Raw genomic sequence first — 19454 nt, 5'->3', positions numbered from 1 at the left:
TATTATATAACATAGAGGACTGGGGATATCACGTCACCTAAGGTATTATATAACATAGAGGACTGGGGATATCACGTCACCTAAGGTATTATATAACATAGAGGACTGGGGATATCACCTCACCTAAGGTATTATATAACATAGAGGACTGGGGATATCACCTCACCTAAGGTATTATATAGAGAGGACTGGGGATATCACCTCACCTAAGGTATTATATAACAGAGAGGACTGGGGACATCACCTCACCTAAGGTATTATATAGAGAGGACTGGGGACATCACCTCACCTAAGGTATTATATAACATAGAGGACTGGGGATATCACCTCACCTAAGGTATTATATAACATAGAGGACTGGGGATATCACCTCACCTAAGGTATTATATAACATAGAGGACTGGGGATATCACCTCACCTAAGGTATTATATAGAGAGGACTGGGGATATCACCTCACCTAAGGTATTATATAGAGAGGACTGGGGATATCACCTCACCTAAGGTATTATATAGAGAGGACTGGGGATATCACCTCACCTAAGGTATTATATAACATAGAGGACTGGGGATATCACCTCACCTAAGGTATTATATAGAGAGGACCTGGGATATCACCTCACCTAAGGTATTATATAACATAGAGGACTGGGGATATCACCTCACCTAAGGTATTATATAACATAGAGGACTGGGGATATCACCTCACCTAAGGTATTATATAGAGAGGACTGGGGATATCACCTCACCTAAGGTATTATATAACATAGAGGACTGGGGATATCACCTCACCTAAGGTATTATATAGAGAGGACTGGGGATATCACCTCACCTAAGGTATTATATAACATAGAGGACTGGGGATATCACCTCACCTAAGGTATTATATAGAGAGGACTGGGGATATCACCTCACCTAAGGTATTATATAACATAGAGGACTGGGGATATCACCTCACCTAAGGTATTATATAGAGAGGACTGGGGATATCACCTCACCTAAGGTATTATATAGAGAGGACTGGGGATATCACCTCACCTAAGGTATTATATAGAGAGGACTGGGGATATCACCTCACCTAAGGTATTATATAGAGAGGACTGGGGATATCACCTCACCTAAGGTATTATATAACATAGAGGACTGGGGATATCACCTCACCTAAGGTATTATATAACATAGAGGACTGGGGATATCACCTCACCTAAGGTATTATATAACATAGAGGACTGGGGATATCACCTCACCTAAGGTATTATATAGAGAGGACTGGGGATATCACCTCACCTAAGGTATTATATAACATAGAGGACTGGGGATATCACCTCACCTAAGGTATTATATAGAGAGGACTGGGGATATCACCTCACCTAAGGTATTATATAACATAGAGGACTGGGGATATCACCTCACCTAAGGTATTATATAGAGAGGACTGGGGATATCACCTCACCTAAGGTATTATATAACATAGAGGACTGGGGATATCACCTCACCTAAGGTATTATATAACATAGAGGACTGGGGATATCACCTCACCTAAGGTATTATATAGAGAGGACTGGGGATATCACCTCACCTAAGGTATTATATAACATAGAGGACTGGGGATATCACCTCACCTAAGGTATTATATAGAGAGGACTGGGGATATCACCTCACCTAAGGTATTATATAACATAGAGGACTGGGGATATCACCTCACCTAAGGTATTATATAACATAGAGGACTGGGGATATCACCTCACCTAAGGTATTATATAACATAGAGGACTGGGGATATCACCTCACCTAAGGTATTATATAGAGAGGATTGGGGATATCACCTCACCTAAGGTATTATATAGAGAGGACTGAGGATATCACCTCACTATGGGTGTGTCTCTGTGCCATTTAGATAATACAGGTGTGTGTGTGTTGAGGGGTCAGGTAAAGGTGTGTGTGAGTGAAGGGGTCAGGTAGTGTGTGTGTTTGTGTGTGTGTTGAGGGGTCAGGTAAAGGTATACAGGTGTGTGTGTGTGTGTTGAGGGGTCAGGTAAAGGCATACAGGTGTGTATTCACTAGGCCGATTCTGCCGCTAACCGTTTTTAAAACGGAGTGACACGAAATTTCTCCGATATAGAAACTGTTCCTCGGGTTTGGTTCCTAAACTGTTTCCGTAAGTGGATACAGTTCTAACTTGGATTAAAAGCTTGTATTTGTTTAATCTCTCTTTACCAATCCTATAACTCACTCACAATGCCCCACCCTCCCCCCTCACAGGTCCTGAAGGGTCACGATGATCATGTGATCACATGTCTGCAGTTCTGTGGTGACCTCATCGTCAGTGGATCTGATGACAACAGTCTGAAAGTCTGGTCTGCCCTGACCAGCAAGGTAAGACTGATATCCACACTACTCTGTTTCAGAGAAAGGGAAGGATATGAAATATGTATTGACCAAGGAGAGAGGGACATAAACTGATGTGTCCTTTACCTCAGGGCCCCCTCCTTTACCTCAGGGCCCCCTCCTTTACCTCAGGGCCCCCTCCTCCCTCGGCTGGGAAATGCAATTTGTGTTTCATATGCATTATTCTTGAATAACTTTTTTTTTTGAGGTGGTAATCTCCTTTTCAACAGGTTTAAACACGTTTTACTCAGGAGGATTGGTTCATTAGGGTCAACAGGTTTAAACACGTTTTACTCAGGAGGATTGGTTCATTAGGGTCAACAGGTTTAAACACGTTTTACTCAGGAGGATTGGTTCATTAGGGTCAACAGGTTTAAACACGTTTTACTCAGGAGGATTGGTTCATTAGGGTCAACAGGTTCAAACACGTTTTACTCAGGAGGATTGGTTCATTAGGGTCAACAGGTTTAAACACGTTTTACTCAGGAGGATTGGTTCATTAGGGTCAACAGGTTTAAACACGTTTTACTCAGGAGGATTGGTTCATTAGGGTCAACAGGTTTAAACACGTTTTACTCAGGAGGATTGGTTCATTAGGGTCAACAGGTTTAAACACGTTTTACTCAGGAGGATTGGTTCATTAGGGTCAACAGGTTTAAACACGTTTTACTCAGGAGGATTGGTTCATTAGGGTCAACAGGATTAAACAAACATTGAATAAGGAGCTCAAAAATTGTCTTCTTGAACTTTAAAATCCTTCTGGGGAAAAAAACTCTCACATTGAGGACGCATTAGGAAATCCATGAATGAGCCAAAAGTCAACACGTGTGTGTGTCTCTCTCTCTTCCCACTCTGCTTGTAAAGAGGGGTGGGCCCCTGGCCTGTAACTCGGGCCCTCCAATAGCGGCAGCTCTAGAGCGAGGCGTGTCACTCGGGCCCTCCAATAGCAGCAGCTCTAGAGCGGTGTGTCACTCGGGCCCTCTAATAGCGGCAGCTCTAGAGCGAGGCGTGTCACTCGGGCCCTCCAATAGCGGCAGCTCTAGAGCGGGCGTGTCACTCGGGCCCTCCAATAGCAGCAGCTCTAGAGCGGTGTGTCACTCGGGCCCTCTAATAGCGGCAGCTCTAGAGCGAGGCGTGTCTCTCGGGCCCTCCAATAGCAGCAGCTCTAGAGCGGGCGTGTCACTCGGGCCCTCCAATAGCAGCAGCTCTAGAGCGAGGCGTGTCACTCGGGCCCTCCAATAGCAGCAGCTCTAGAGCGAGGCGTGTCACTCGGGCCCTCCAATAGCAGCAGCTCTAGAGCGAGGCGTGTCACTCGGGCCCTCCAATAGCGGCAGCTCTAGAGCGAGGCGTGTCTCTCGGGCCCTCCAATAGCGGCAGCTCTAGAGCGAGGCGTGTCACTCGGGCCCTCCAATAGCGGCAGCTCTAGAGCGGCGTGTCACTCGGGCCCTCCAATAGCAGCAGCTCTAGAGCGGTGTGTCACTCGGGCCCTCCAATAGCAGCAGCTCTAGAGCGAGGCGTGTCTCTCGGGCCCTCCAATAGCAGCAGCTCTAGAGCGAGGCGTGTCACTCGGGCCCTCCAATAGCAGCAGCTCTAGAGCGGGGCGTGTCACTCGGGCCCTCCAATAGCAGCAGCTCTAGAGCGAGGTGTGTCACTCGGGCCCTCCAATAGCAGCAGCTCTAGAGCGGTGTGTCACTCGGGCCCTCCAATAGCAGCAGCTCTAGAGCGGGGCGTGTCACTCGGGCCCTCCAATAGCAGCAGCTCTAGAGCGAGGTGTGTCACTCGGGCCCTCCAATAGCAGCAGCTCTAGAGCGGTGTGTCACTCAGGCCCTCCAATAGCAGCAGCTCTAGAGCGGTGTGTCACTCAGGCCCTCCAATAGCAGCAGCTCTAGAGCGGTGTGTCACTCAGGCCCTCCAATAGCAGCAGCTCTAGAGCGGTGTGTCACTCAGGCCCTCCAATAGCAGCAACTCTAGAGCGGTGTGTCACTCAGGCCCTCCAATAGCGGCAGCTCTAGAGCGGGCGTGTCACTCGGGCCCTCCAATAGCAGCAGCTCTAGAGCGAGGCGTGTCACTCGGGCCCTCCAATAGCAGCAGCTCTAGAGCGAGGCGTGTCACTCGGGCCCTCCAATAGCAGCAGCTCTAGAGCGGTGTGTCACTCGGGCCCTCCAATAGCGGCAGCTCTAGAGCGAGGCGTGTCACTCGGGCCCTCCAATAGCGGCAGCTCTAGAGCGAGGCGTGTCACTCGGGCCCTCCAATAGCAGCAGCTCTAGAGCGAGGCGTGTCACTCGGGCCCTCCAATAGCAGCAGCTCTAGAGCGAGGCGTGTCACTCGGGCCCTCCAATAGCAGCAGCTCTAGAGCGAGGCGTGTCACTCGGGCCCTCCAATAGCAGCAGCTCTAGAGCGGTGCGTCACTATGAATCAAGTGTCTTTCCATCGACTTAATGTTTTATTGTCGGCTTTTCGTTATAATTTTTGGGGCCAAAAGACGCTAATTACCGGTTAACGGAAACCCTGACAGGAATACTGAACCCTGGTGTGTGTGTGTTGCTCTCGTTTCTGTCAGTTGAGTTAGTGACAGACTAACCCCGCCCGCCCTGTTGCTGTGTGTGTGTGTGTGTGTGTGTGTGTCCGAGGTGTTGAGGGCTTTATCAGTATAGTTCAATGAGGTAAATCTTTGAGAAATGTAGAACTCTCTGATTCCCAAATGGCACCCTATTCCCTACATACTTAGTTCGCTACTTAGTTCGCTACTTAGTTCACTACTTAGTTCACTTGCTCCATAATCGTTCACAGGGAATAGGCTGCCGTTTTTGGGACACAACCAGAGTTGTCCTCAGTAAGCTGCCCTCGTTCCTACACGAGCCGGTCTCGTTCCCTTGTTCTCTCTCTCCCGTCGCTCCAGGGTGGAATCTCAGGTGTGAACGCACCGCTCCCTCCCCGAAACCGTCTCAATATTTACACTGTCGGCTAGGAAACCAAGGAGAACATGTTTACATTGCCTAAGCAAACGACAAACAGGAAACTGTTAGAAATGAGCAGGAAACACTACGGTTTATAACATAGTGACAATGGGGGAAGATTACTAAACAGATACATATTGGTTCTGTTTACAATGCTGTTTGTATTCATCTAGTTGCCCTTATCTCTCTCATCTCTCTCATCTCTCTCTTTTCTCTCTCTTTTATCTCTCTCTCTATCTTTTCTCTCTCTCTATATCTATCTATATCTCTATATATATATCTCTATCTCTCTCTCTCTCTTCTTTCTCTCTCTCTCCTTTTCTCTCTCTCTCTTTATATCCTCTCTCTCTCTCTCTCTCTCTCTCTCTCTCTCTCTCTCTCTTTTCTCTCTCTCTTTCTCTCTTTTCTCTCTCCTTTCTCTCTTTTCTTTCCTCTCTCTCTCCTTTCTCTTTTCTCTCTTTCCCTCTCCTCTCTGTCTCCTCTCCTCTCTGTCTCCTCTCCTCTCTGTCTCCTCTCCTCTCTGTCTCCTCTCCTCTCTGTCTCCTCTCCTCTCTGTCTCCCTCTCCTCTCTGTCTCCTCTCCTCTCTGTCTCCTCTCTCTCTGTCTCCTCTCTGTCTCCTCTCTGTCTCCTCTCTCTCCTCTCTGTCTCCTCTCTCTCCTCTCTGTCTCCTCTCCTCTCTGTCTCCTCTCTGTCTCCTCTCCTCTCTCCCCCTCTCTGTCTCCTCTCCTCTCTCCCCTCTGTCTCTCTCCTCTCTCTCCTCTCTCCTCTCCTCTCTCCCCCTCTCTGTCTCCTCTCCTCTCCCCTCTCTGTCTCCTCTCCTCTCTCTCCTCTGTCTCCTCTCCTCTCTCCCCTCTCTGTCTCTCTCTCCCCTCTGTCTCCTCTCCTCTCTCCCCTCTGTCTCCTCTCCTCTCTCCTCTCTGTCTCCTCTCCTCTCTGTCTCCTCTCCTCTCTGCCTCCTCTCCTCTCTGTCTCCTCTCCTCTCTGTCTCCTCTCCTCTCTGTCTCCTCTCTCTCCTCTCTGTCTCCTCTCTCTCCCTCTCTGTCTCCTCTCTCTCCTCTCTGTCTCCTCTCCTCTCTGTCTCCTCTCTGTCTCCTCTCCTCTCTCCCCTCTCTGTCTCCTCTCCTCTCTCCCCTCTGTCTCTCTCCTCTCTCTCCTCTCTCCTCTCCTCTCTCTCCCCTCTGTCTCCTCTCTCTCTCCCCTCTCTGTCTCCTCTCCTCTCTCTCCTCTGTCTCCTCTCCTCTCTCCCCTCTCTGTCTCTCTCTCCCCTCTGTCTCCTCTCCTCTCTCCCCTCTCTGTCTCTCTCCCCTCTCTGTCTCTCTCCCCTCTCTGTCTCTCTCCTCTCCCCCTCTCTGTCTCTCTCCCCTCTCTGTCTCTGTCTCCTCTCTCTCATCTCTGTCTCCTCTCCTCTCTCTCCTCTCTGTCTCCTCTCCTCTCTCCCCCCCTCTCTGTCTCCTCTCCTCTCTCCCTCTCTGTCTCTCTCCTCTCCCCTCTGTCTCCCTCCTCCTCTCCCCTCTCTGTCTCTCTCCTCTCCCCCCTCTCTGTCTCTCTCCCTCTCTGTCTCTCTCCTCTCCCCTCTCTGTCTCTCTCCTCTCCCCTCTCTGTCTCCTCTCCTCTCTCCCCTCTCTGTCTCTCTCCTCTCCCCTCTCTGTCTCTCTCCTCTCCCCTCTCTGTCTCCTCTCCTCTCTCCCCTCTGTCTCTCTCCTCTCTCCCCTCTCTGTCTCCTCTCCTCTCTCTCCTCTCTGTCTCCTCTCCTCTCTCTCCTCTCCCTCTCTGTCTCTCTCCTCTCTCCCCTCTCCCTCCTCTGTCTCTCTCCTCTCTCCCTCTGTCTCTCTCCTCTCTCTCCTCTCCTCTCTCCCCTCTGTCTCTCTCCTCTCTCTCTCCTCCTCTCTCTCTCTCTCTCTCTCTCCCTCTGTCTCTCTCCTCTCTCCCCTCTGTCTCTCTCCTCTCTCTCCTCCTCCCCTCTGTCTCCTCTCCTCTCTCCCCTCTCTGTCTCCTCTCCCTCTCTCCCCTCTCTGTCTCCTCTCCTCTCTCTCTCCTCTGTCTCCTCTCCTCTCTCCCCTCTCTGTCTCTCTCCCTCTCTGTCTCCTCTCCTCTCTCTCCCCTCTCTGTTTCCTCTCCTCTCTCTCCTCTCTGTCTCTGTCTCCTCTCTCCCCTCTCTGTCTCCTCTCCTCTCTCCCCTCTCTGTCTCTCTCCCTCTCTGTCTCTCTCCTCTCCCCCTCTCTGTCTCTCTCCCTCTCTCTCTCTCCTCTCCCCTCTCTGTCTCCTCTCTGTCTCCTCTCCTCTCTCCCCTCTCTGTCTCTCTCCCCTCTCTGTCTCCTCTCCTCTCTCTCCCCTCTGTTTCCTCTCCTCTCTCTCCTCTCTGTCTCCTCTCCTCTCTCTCCCTCTCTGTCTCCTCTCTCTCATCTCTGTCTCCTCTCCTCTCTCTCCTCTCTGTCTCCTCTCCTCTCTCCCCTCCCCTCTCTGTCTCTCTCCCCTCTCTGTCTCTCTCCTCTCTGTCTCTCTCCTCTCCCCCCTCTCTGTCTCTCTCCCTCTCTGTCTCTCTCCTCTCCCTCTCTGTCTCCTCTCCTCTCTCCCTCTCTGTCTCTCTCCTCTCTCCCCTCTCTGTCTCCTCTCCTTTCTCCCCTCTCTGTCTCCTCTCCTCTCTCCCCTCTCTGTCTCCTCTCCTCTCTCCCCTCTCTGTCTCTCTCCCTCTCTCTCTCTCCTCTCCCCCTCTCTGTCTCTCTCCCCCTCTCTCTCTCTCCTCTCCCCTCTCTGTCTCCTCTCTGTCTCCTCTCCTCTCTCCCCTCTCTGTCTCTCTCCCTCTCTGTCTCCTCTCCTCTCTCTCCCCTCTGTTTCCTCTCCTCTCTCTCCTCTCTGTCTCCTCTCCTCTCTCTCCTCTCTGTCTCCTCTCCTCTCTCCCCTCTCTGTCTCTCTCCCTCTCTGTCTCTCTCCCCCTCTCTGTCTCTCTCCTCTCCCCCCTCTCTGTCTCTCTCCTCTCTGTCTCTCTCCTCTCCCCTCTCTGTCTCCTCTCCTCTCTCCCCTCTCTGTCTCTCCTCTCTCCCCCTCTGTTTCCTCTCCTCTCTCTCCTCTCTGTCTCCTCTCCTCTCTCTCCTCTCTGTCTCCTCTCCTCTCTCCTCTCTGTCTCTCTCTCCCTCTCTGTCTCTCTCCCCTCTCTGTCTCTCTCCTCTCCCCCTCTCTGTCTCTCTCCCTCTCTGTCTCTCTCCTCTCCCTCTCTGTCTCCTCCTCTCTCCCCTCTCTGTCTCTCTCCTCTCTCCCCTCTGTCTCTCTCCTCTCTCCCCTCTCCTCTCTCATCTCTGTCTCCTCTCCTCTCTCTCATCTCTGTCTTCTCCCTCTCTGTCTCTCTCCTCTCCCTCTCTGTCTCCTCTCCTCTCCCCTCTGTCTCCTCTCCTCTCCTCTCTCCTCTCCCTCTCTGTCTCTCTCCCTCTCTGTCTCTCTCCTCTCTCCCCTCTCTGTCTCTCTCACCTCTCTGTCTCTCTCCCCTCTCTGTCTCTCTCCTCTCCCCGTCTCTGTCTCTCTCCTCTCTCTGTCTCTCTCCTCTCTGTCTCTCCCCCTCTCTGTCTCTCTCCCCTCTCTGTCTCTCTCCTCTCCCCTCTCTGTCTCTCTCCCCTCTCTGTCTCTCTCCTCTCCCTCTGTCTCCTCTCCTCTCTCCCTCTCTGTCTCTCTCCCTCTCTGTCTCTCTCCCCTCTCTGTCTCTCTCCCCTCTCTGTCTCTCTCCCTCTCTGTCTCTCTCCCTCTCTGTCTCCTCTCCTCTCTGTCTCCTCTCCTCTCTCCCCTCTGTCTCTCTCCTCTCTCTGTCTCTCTCCCTCTCCTCCCTCTCTGTCTCCTCTCCTCTCTCCCTCTCTGTCTCCTCCCTCTCCTCTCTCCCTCCCCCCTCTCTCTCCTCTCTCCCCTCTCTGTCTCCTCCCTCTCTCCTCTCCCCTCTCTGTCTCTCTCCCCTCTCTGTCTCTCTCCTCTCTCTCCTCTCTCTCCTCTCTCTCCTCTCTCTCCTCTCTCTCCTCTCTCTCCTCTCTGTCTCTCTCTCTCTGTCTCTCTCCTCTCTCTCCTCTCTCTCCTCTCTCTCCTCTCTCTCCTCTCTCTCCTCTCTGTCTCTCTCCTCTCTCTCCTCTGTCTCTCTCCCTCTCTGTCTCCTCTCCTCTCTCCCCTCTGTCTCCTCCTCTCTCTCCTCTCTCCCCTCTCTGTCTCTCTCCTCTCTCTCCTCTCCTCTCTCCCTCTCTGTCTCCTCTCTCTCTCCCTCTCTGTCTCTCTCCTCTCTCTCTCTCTGTCTCCTCTCCTCTCTCTCCTCTCTCTCCCTCTCTGTCTCCTCTCCTCTCTCTCCTCTCTCTCCTCTCTGTCTCCCTCTCCTCTCTCCCCTCTGTCTCCTCTCCTCTCTGTCTCCTCTCCTCTCTCCCCTCTGTCTCTCTCCCTCTCCTCTCTGTCTCCTCTCCCTCTCTCTCCTCTCTCTCTCCTCTCTGTCTCCTCTCTCTCCTCTCTGTCTCCTCTCCTCTCTCTCCTCTCTGTCTCCTCTCCTCTCTCTCCTCTCTCCTCTCTCTCCTCTCCTCCTCTCTCTCCTCTCTCTCTCTCTCCTCTCTCTCCTCTCTCTCCTCTCTCCCCTGTCTCTCTCCCTCTCCTCTGTCTCCTCTCCTCTCTGTCTCCTCTCCTCTCTCCCCTCTGTCTCTCTCCCCTCTCCTCTGTCTCCTCTCCTCTCTCCTCTCTGTCTCCTCTCCTCTCTCTCCTCTCTCTCTCTCCCTCTGTCTCTCTCCCCTCTCCTCTCTGTCTCCTCTCTCCCCTCTCTCTCTCCTCTCCTCTCTCTCCTCTCTCTCCTCTCTGTCTCCTCTCCTCTCTCCCCTCTCTCTCTCTGAGAAGTAGCCAGTCAGGAATGCAGCAGCCAGCAGAAACAGGATGTAATAATAAAGTCTAACATTCTCACGTTGCAGAATGCCACAGCTCATCTAACAGATTCACACATCCTGTTGGAGTTCAGACAGACATGTTCCACACTGAAGGAGAATGTGTCTGTGCTTATTCAATTTTCTCTCCCCTCCTCCCTCCCTCTCTCTCTCTCTCTCCCCTTCCTCCCCTCCCTCCTCTCTCTCCCCACCCTCCCCCTCTCTCTCCCCTCTCTCCCCTCTCTCCCCGCCCTCTCTCTCTCTCTCCCCGCCCTCCCTCTCTCTCTCCCCGCCCTCCCCCTCTCTCTCCCCCCCCCTCCCTCCCTCTCTCTCCCCGCCCTCCTCTCTCTCTCTCCCCGCCCTCCTCTCTCTCTCCCCGCCCTCCCTCTCTCTCTCCCCCCCCCCTCTCTCTCTCCCCGCCCTCCTCTCTCTCTCCCCACCCTCCCTCTCTCTCTCTCCCCACCCTCCCTCTCTCTCTCTCTCTTTCTCCCCTTCCTCCCGACCCTCCTCTCTCTCTCCCCACCCTCCCTCTCCTCTCTCCCCACCCTCCCTCTCTCTCTCCCCACCCTCCCTCTCTCTCTCTCTCTCTTTCTCCCCTTCCTCCCGACCCTCCCTCTCTCTCTCCCCCACCCTCCCCTCCCTCCCTCTCTCCCCACCCTCCCTCTCTCTCTCCCCACCCTCCCTCTCTCTCTCTCTCTCTCTCCCCTTCCTCCTGACCCTCCCTCTCTCCTCCTCCAGTGTCTGCGTACATTAGTAGGCCATACAGGGCGTGTGGTCCAGTCAGATGAGTGGTAACATCGTGATCAGTGGGTCTACAGACAGGACTCTGAAGGTTTGGGACGCAGAGAGCGGAGAGTGTGTTCACACCCTGTACGGACACACCTCTACTGTACGCTGTGTACACCTGCACGACAAACAGTGAGTTTACACACACACCTACACACACCTACACACACCTACACACACCTACACACACTACACACACCTACACACACCTACACACCCACACACACACACACACACCTACACACACACACCCACACACACACCTACACACACCACACACACACCTACACACACACACCTACACACCAACACACACCTACCTACACACACCTACACACTCTGTATGGACACATCTGCCATACGATCTACACCACAATGAGTTGGACACACACCCAGACACTCCAACTCAATATCTCCCCCAGGGTGGTGAGCGGTAGCCGTGACGCTACGTTGCGTCTGTGGGACGTAGATTCTGGCGAGTGTCTCCACGTCCTGACAGGTCATGTGGCGGCGGTGCGGTGTGTCCAGTATGACGGCCGCAGGGTGGTCAGCGGAGGATACGACTTCATGGTTAAAGTCTGGGACCCGGAGACAGAGACCTGTCTACACACTCTGCAGGGACACACGAACAGAGTCTATTCACTACAGGTAGGAACACACACCCTGAGACAGACAGGTAGTGGTTACAACACACTGTCTTAAGACAGTCTCCTGAGATGATCTATTTTCTAACAGGGTTATTATAAAGATTATGACCCCTCCTCCTCATCCTCCCTCCCTACCCCCTCTCCTCCGCCTCCTCATCCTCCCCACCCCCTCCTCCCCTCCTCCCTCTCCCTCCTCCACTCCTCCCTCTCCCTCCTCCCATCTCCTCCCCCAGTTTGATGGTGCATACGTGGTCAGTGGATCTCTGGACACCTCCATCAGAGTATGGGACGTAGTGACGGGAGGGTGTGTCCACACGCTGACCGGCCACCAATCACTGACCAGTGGTATGGAACTGAAGAACAACATCCTGGTCTCTGGCAACGCTGACTCTACTGTCAGGGTCTGGGATATACGGACAGGACAGTGTCTCCACACACTGCAAGGTGTGTGTGTTTACACTTTACTGTCAGTCCTCTCTAGTCCATGTCTACAGGGGGTGTGTCTGTGTGTGTGTGTGTGTGTGTGTGTTTTTTACACTTTACTGTCAGTAGGGGATACTGAAGGTCAGTGTAAATCAGGAGGAGACGAGGGGGTGTTCTCTGTTTGTATCTAGGTGAAGCCTCACAAGACTAGTCTGAAGGTCCCTGGTACCAGTTTAAAAATGACTATCAAAATGTTTTTAATCGTTTCCTGATCTTTGTCTCTCGGATGTAGTGGACAAAACAAACTTCATTTAGGGTTTTGTTCCATGTAGTGAATCTGTTATTTAATGTGTTTCTCTTGGCTAATAGCAGTAATGACAAATTCAATGTTTGATGATGACTCCTTGCTGTCCCCAGTCCACCTGGCCATGCTGCTGCTCCAGTTTCAACTTCCACCTGGCCATGCTGCTGCTCCAGTTTCAACTGTTCTGCCTTATTATTATTCGACCATGCTGGTCATTTATGAACATTTGAACATCTTGGCCATGTTCTGTTATAATCTCCACCCGGCACAGCCAGAAGAGGACTGGCCACCCCACATAGCCTGGTTCCTCTCTAGGTTTCTTCCTAGGTTTTGGCCTTTCTAGGAGTTTTTCCTAGCCACCGTGCTTCTACACCTGCATTGCTTGCTGTTTGGGGTTTTAGGCTGGGTTTCTGTACAGCACTTTGAGATATCAGCTGATGTACGAAGGGCTATATAAATAAATTTGATTTGATTTGTTTCAAACAAATATTTTTTTATGTACTTTTTTAAGTGGTTTTAAAAATCAAATAGATAAATAATCATTGATCATCTTAAAACAATTCCATATGTTAGCTTTGAACCCTTCCTCAACTTAGACGTGACTTTTTAACTGTGTTTTAAAGTCATCTTTGGCCTCATGTTCAAATCCCTGAGCGGTTTCCTTCCTCTTCGGCAACTGAGTTAGGAAGGATGCCTGTATCTCTGTAGTGACTGGGTGTATTGATACGCCATCCACAGTGTAATGAATAACTTCGCCATGATCAAAGGGATATTCAATGTCTGCTATCTACCAGTAGGGGCCCTTCTTTGTGAGGCTGTGGAAAACCTCCCTGGTCTTTGTGGTTGAATCTGTGGTTGAAATTAACTGCTCAACTGAGAGACCTTACAGATAATTGTGTATGTGGGGTACAGAGATGAGGATGTCATTCAAAAATCACGTTAAACACTATTATTGAACACAGAGTGAGTCCATGCAACTTATTATGTGACTTGTTAAGCACATTTTTACTCCTGAACTTATTTAGACTTCCCATAACAAAGGGGTTGAATACTGATTGACTCAAGACATTTCAGCTTTTCATTTTTAATTAATTAAAAAAAAAAAATAATCTAAAAACATTCACCTTTGACATTTTGGGGTTGTGTGTGTGTGTGTGTGTGGACACCAGTGACACAACATCTCCATTTAATCCATTTTTAATTCAGGCTGTAAAACATCAAAATGTGGAGAAAGTCTGGGTGTGAATACTTCCTGAATACTTCCTGAATACTTCCTGAATACTTCCTGAATACTTCCTGAATACTTCCTGAATACTTCCTGAATATTTCCTGAATGAACTGTATGTATCATACCTCTAGGTGCACAGAAGAACCAATCAGCACTAACCTGTCTACAGTACTCCTATCTAACTACCTCTCTCCCTGCCCCCCTCCTCTCTCCCTGCCCCCTCCTCTCTCCCTGCCCCCCCCCCCCCTGCCCCCTCCTCTCTCCCTGCCCCCCCCTCCTCTCTCCCTGCCCCCCCCTCCTCTCTCCCTGCCCCCTCCTCTCTCCCTGCCCCCCCCTCCCCTGCCCCCTCCTCTCTCCCTGCCCCCCTCCTCTCTCCCTGCCCCCTCCTCTCTCCCTGCCCCCCCCTCCTCTCTCCCTGCCCCCTCCTCTCTCCCTGCCCCCCCTCCTCTCTCCCTGCCCCCCTCCTCTCTCCCTGCCCCCCTCCCCTCTCCCTGCCCCCTCCCCTCTCCCTGCCCCCCCCTCCCCTGCCCCCCTCCTCTCTCCCTGCCCCCCTCCTCTCTCCCTGCCCCCTCCTCTCTCCCTGCCCCCCCCCCTCCTCTCTCCCTGCCCCCCTCCTCTCTCCCTGCCCCCCCTCCTCTCTCCTGCCCCCTCCTCTCTCCCTGCCCCCCCTCCTCTCTCCCTGCCCCCCTCCTCTCTCCCTGCCCCCCTCCTCTCTCCCTGCCCCCTCCTCTCTCCCTGCCCCCCCTCCTCTCTCCCTGCCCCCCCCCTCTCTCCCTGCCCCCCCCTCCTCTCCCTGCCCCCCCCTCTCCCTGCCCCCCCTCCTCTCTCCCTACCCCCCTCCTCTCTCCCGGTCCCCCTCCTCTCTCCCTGCCCCCCCCCTCCTCTCTCCCTGCCCCCCCCTCCTCTCTACCTGCCCCCTCCCCTCTACCTGCCCCCCTCCTCTCTCCCTGCCCTCCCCTCCTCTCTCCCTGCCCTCCCCTCCTCTCTCCCTGCCCTCCCCTCCTCTCTCCCTGCCCCCCCCTCCTCTCTCCCTGCCCCCCTCCTCTCCTCTCTCCCCGCCCCCTCCTCTCCAGGTCCCCATAAGCACCAGTCAGCAGTGACCTGTCTCCAGTTCTCTCGCTCCCTGGTGGTCTCTTCATCAGATGACGGGACTGTGAAGCTGTGGAGCCTGGCGACGGGGGAGTGGATCAGAGACCTGGTGGCTCTGCAGAGTGGAGGATCAGGGGGAGTGGTGTGGAGGATCAGGTAATGAAATGAGACCCACAGGGGAGTGGGTCAGAGACCTGGTGGCTCTGCAGAGTGGAGGATTTAGGAGATACTGCTGTCTGTAGGGCTAGATTATTGAAGAGGTGCTGCTGTCTGTAGGGCTAGATTATTGAAGAGGTGCTGCTGTCTGTAGGGCTAGATTATTGAAGAGGTGCTGCTGTCTGTAGGGCTAGATTATTGAAGAGGTGCTGCTGTCTGTAGGGCTAGATTATTGAAGAGGTGCTGCTGTCTGTAGGGCTAGATTATTGAAGAGGTGCTGCTGTCTGTAGGGCTAGATTATTGAAGAGGTGCTGCTGTCTGTAGGGCTAGATTATTGAAGAGGTGCTGCTGTCTGTAGGGCTAGATTATTGAAGAGGTGCTGCTGTCTGTAGGGCTAGATTATTGAAGAGGTGCTGCTGTCTGTAGGGCTAGATTATTGAAGAGGTGCTGCTGTCTGTAGGGCTAGATTATTGAAGAGGTGCTGCTGTCTGTAGGGCTAGATTATTGAAGAGGTGCTGCTGTCTGTAGGGCTAGATTATTGAAGAGGTGCTGCTGTCTGTAGGGCTAGATTATTGAAGAGGTGCTGCTGTCTGTAGGGCTAGATTATTGAAGAGATTATTGAAGAGATTATTGAGGAGATGCATCTAACACCAGACTGGTAACCCTCCTCTCTCTCCTCTCTCTCCTCTCCTCTCTCCAGGGCATCTAACACTAGACTGGTAACCCTCCTCTCTCTCCTCTCTCCAGGGCATCTAACACCAGACTGGTAACCCTCCTCTCTCCAGGGCATCTAACACCAGACTGGTAACCCTACTCTCTCTCCTCTCTCTAGGGCATCTAACACCAGACTGGTAACCCTCCTCTCTCTCCTCTCTCCAGGGCATCTAACACCAGACTGGTAACCCTACTCTCTCTCCTCTCTCCAGGGCATCTAACACCAGACTGGTAACTCTCCTCTCTCCAGGGCATCTAACACCAGACTGGTAACTCTCCTCTCTCCAGGGCATCTAACACCAGACTGGTAACCCTCCTCTCTCTCTCTCTCCAGGGCATCTAACACCAGACTGGTAACCCTCCTCTCTCTCCTCTCCTCTCTCCAGGGCATCTAACACCAGACTGGTAACCCTCCTCTCTCTCCTCTCCTCTCTCCAGGGCATCTAACACCAGACTGGTAACCCTCCTCTCTCTCCTCTCCTCTCTCCAGGGCATCTAACACCAGACTGGTAACCCTCCTCTCTCTCCTCTCCTCTCTCCAGGGCATCTAACACCAGACTGGTAACCCTCCTCTCTCCAGGGCATCTAACACTAGACTGGTAACCCTCCTCTCTCTCCAGGGCATCTAACACCAGACTGGTAACCCTACTCTCTCTCCTCTCTCTAGGGCATCTAACACCAGACTGGTAACCCTCCGCTCTCTCCTCTCTCCAGGGCATCTAACACCAGACTGGTAACCCTCCTCTCTCTCCTCTCTCCAGGGCATCTAACACCAGACTGGTAACCCTACTCTCTCTCCTCTCTCCAGGGCATCTAACACCAGACTGGTAACCCTACTCTCTCTCCTCTCTCCAGGGCATCTAACACCAGACTGGTAACCCTCCTCTCTCTCCTCTCCTCTCTCCAGGGCATCTAACACCAGACTGGTAACCCTCCTCTCTCTCCTCTCCTCTCTCCAGGGCATCTAACACCAGACTGGTAGCAGCTGTTGGCAGCAGGAACGGAACAGAGGAGACTAAACTCTTGGTGTTGGACTTTGACCTCACTGACGCCCAGAAGTGATGTCATTTAAAATGGACGTTATGTCATCGGGAAAGGATGCGACGTCATTGGATAAGGATGTGAGGCAATCAAAGAAGGACCCAATATCGTCATATGGGAACAGAAAGATTGTGCTGATGAGGAGGTGAAGTATGGAAGGACTGAGTGCAACTCCAAAATGTCCTCTTTCCTCATCACCACCCTGGGCAACCAAACCCCTGTATTTTCTGTCTGAACTAAAACACTGGTACTGACTGGTGCAGACACACAAGATCAACTTTCTGTGACTGGAAGAAACCGCGAGAGGACCGGCTGGCTGGCTGGCCGACCCAGCTAACTGACCGACAGACTGACCGACAGACTGACTGACCCAGCTAACTGACCGACAGACTGACTGACCCAGCTAACTGACCGACAGACTGACTGACCGGCTAACTGACGACCCAGCTAACTGACCGACAGACTGACTGACCCGGCTAACTGACGACCCAGAGACCAAACAGAGTAACTACTGTAACTCTTCCCAGACTACTGCTGGATGTATAGACTGTATATGAGGCAGATTACAGGTCTAGAGAGACACTGTTCCCAGATCTGTTTGGTCTTCAGCCAACCCCTCTGACTGGCATGATGGACTGCAGTAACTACAGGTCTGGGACCAGATCTATTGAACTGGAGAGACACTGGACTCTATGGATATGTCTGAGACCCTATTCCCTATGTAGTACACACTACTATAGACCCTATTCCCTACATAGTGCACTACTATAGACCCTATTCCCTATATAGTACACTACTATAGACCCTATTCCCTATATAGTACACTACTATAGACCCTATTCCCTACATAGTCTATAGTAGTGTACTATATAGGAATAGGGTCTATAGTAGTGCACTATATAGGGAATAGGGCTCTGGTCTAAAGTAGTGCACTATATAGGGAATAGGGTCTAAAGTAGTGCACTATATAGGGAATAGGGTCTATAGTAGTGTACTATATAGGGAATAGGGTCTAAAGTAGTGTACTATATAGGGAATAGGGTCTAAAGTAGTGCACTATATAGGAATAGGGTCTAAAGTAGTGCACTATATAGGGAATAGGGCTCTGGTCTACACTGGTGTACTATATAGGGAATAGGGTCTATAGTAGTGTACTATATAGGGAATATGGTCCTGGTCTGAAGTAGTGTACTATATAGGGAATAGGGCCTATAGTAGTGTACTATATAGGGAATAGGGCTCTGGTCTATAGTAGTGCACTATATAGGGAATAGGGTCTATAGTAGTACCACTATATAGGGAATAGGGCCTATAGTAGTACCACTATATAGGGAATAGGGCTCTGGTCTATAGTAGTGTACTATATAGGGAATAGGGCCTATAGTAGTGTACTATATAGGGAATAGGGTCCTGGTCTATAGTAGTGTACTATATAGAGAATAGGGCCCTGGTCTAAAGTAGTGTACTATATAAGGAATAGGGCTCTGGTCTATAGTAGTGTACTATATAGGGAATAGGGCTCTGGTCTATAGTAGTGCACTATATAGGGAATAGGGCTCTGGTCTATAGTAGTGCACTATATAGGGAATAGGGTCTATAGTAGTACCACTATATAGGAAAAGGGCTCTGGTCTATAGTAGTGTACTATATAGGGAATAGGGCCTATAGTAGTGTACTATATAGAGAATAGGGCCCTGGTCTAAAGTAGTGTACTATATAAGGAATAGGGGCTCTGGTCTATAGTAGTGCACTATATAGGGAATAGGGTCTATAGTAGTGCCACTATATAGGGAAAAGGGCTCTGGTCGTGTACTATATAGGGAATAGGGCTATAGTAGTGTACTATGTAGGGAATAGGGTCTATAGTAGTCTACTATATAGGGAGTAGGGCTCTGGTCTAAAGTAGTGCACTATATAGGGAATAGGGCTATAGTAGTGTACTATGTAGGGAATAGGGTCTATAGTAGTCTACTATATAGGGAGTAGGGCTCTGGTCTAAAGTAGTGCACTATATAGGGAATAGGGCTCTGGTCTATAGTAGTGCCACTATATAGGGAATAGGGCTCTGGTCTATAATAGTACCACTATATAGGGAATAGGGCTCTGGTCTATAGTAGTGTACTATATAGGGCTCTGGTCTAAAGTAGTGTACTATATAGGGCTCTGGTCTAAAGTAGTGCACTATATAGGGAATAGGGCTCTGGTCTATAGTAGTGCACTATATAGGGAATAGGGTCTATAGTAGTGTACTATATAGGGAATAGGGCCTATAGTAGTGTACTATATAGAGAATAGGGCCCTGGTCTAAAGTAGTGTACTATATAAGGAATAGGGCTCTGGTCTATAGTAGTGCACTATATAGGGAATAGGGTCTATAGTAGTGCCACTATATAGGGAAAAGGGCTCTGGTCGTGTACTATATAGGGAATAGGGCTATAGTAGTGTACTATGTAGGGAATAGGGTCTATAGTAGTCTACTATATAGGGAGTAGGGCTCTGGTCTAAAGTAGTGCACTATATAGGGAATAGGGCTATAGTAGTGTACTATGTAGGGAATAGGGTCTATAGTAGTCTACTATATAGGGAGTAGGGCTCTGGTCTAAAGTAGTGCACTATATAGGGAATAGGGCTCTGGTCTATAGTAGTGCACTATATAGGGAATAGGGCTCTGGTCTATAGTAGTGTACTATATAGGGCTCTGGTCTAAAGTAGTGTACTATATAGGGCTCTGGTCTAAAGTAGTGCACTATATAGGGAATAGGGCTCTGGTCTATAGTAGTGCACTATATAGGGAATAGGGTCTATAGTAGTGCACTATATAGGGAATAGGGCTCTGGTCTATAGTAGTGTACTATAT

The 19454-nt window shown here is 51.1% G+C and overlaps 1 long non-coding RNA gene and 1 pseudogene across 1 annotated transcript; both read left to right on the top strand.

Moving 5' to 3' along the window:
• LOC121847379 overlaps positions 1-17321 on the top strand; it is a 32176-nt pseudogene extending 14855 nt beyond the window's left edge.
• Positions 2587-3149, top strand: LOC121847380. The gene is made up of 2 exons (XR_006084249.1): positions 2587-2616; positions 2664-3149. It is a non-coding gene; the product is annotated as an uncharacterized LOC121847380 (long non-coding RNA).
• Positions 17322-19454: the final 2133 nt, after the last annotated feature.

This window comes from Oncorhynchus tshawytscha, linkage group LG10 (assembly GCF_018296145.1).
Source record: "Oncorhynchus tshawytscha isolate Ot180627B linkage group LG10, Otsh_v2.0, whole genome shotgun sequence".
Lineage (NCBI taxonomy): Eukaryota > Metazoa > Chordata > Actinopteri > Salmoniformes > Salmonidae > Oncorhynchus > Oncorhynchus tshawytscha.
Note: the sequence above shows the minus strand (reverse complement) of the source record. Positions and strands in the feature narration are given on the sequence as shown.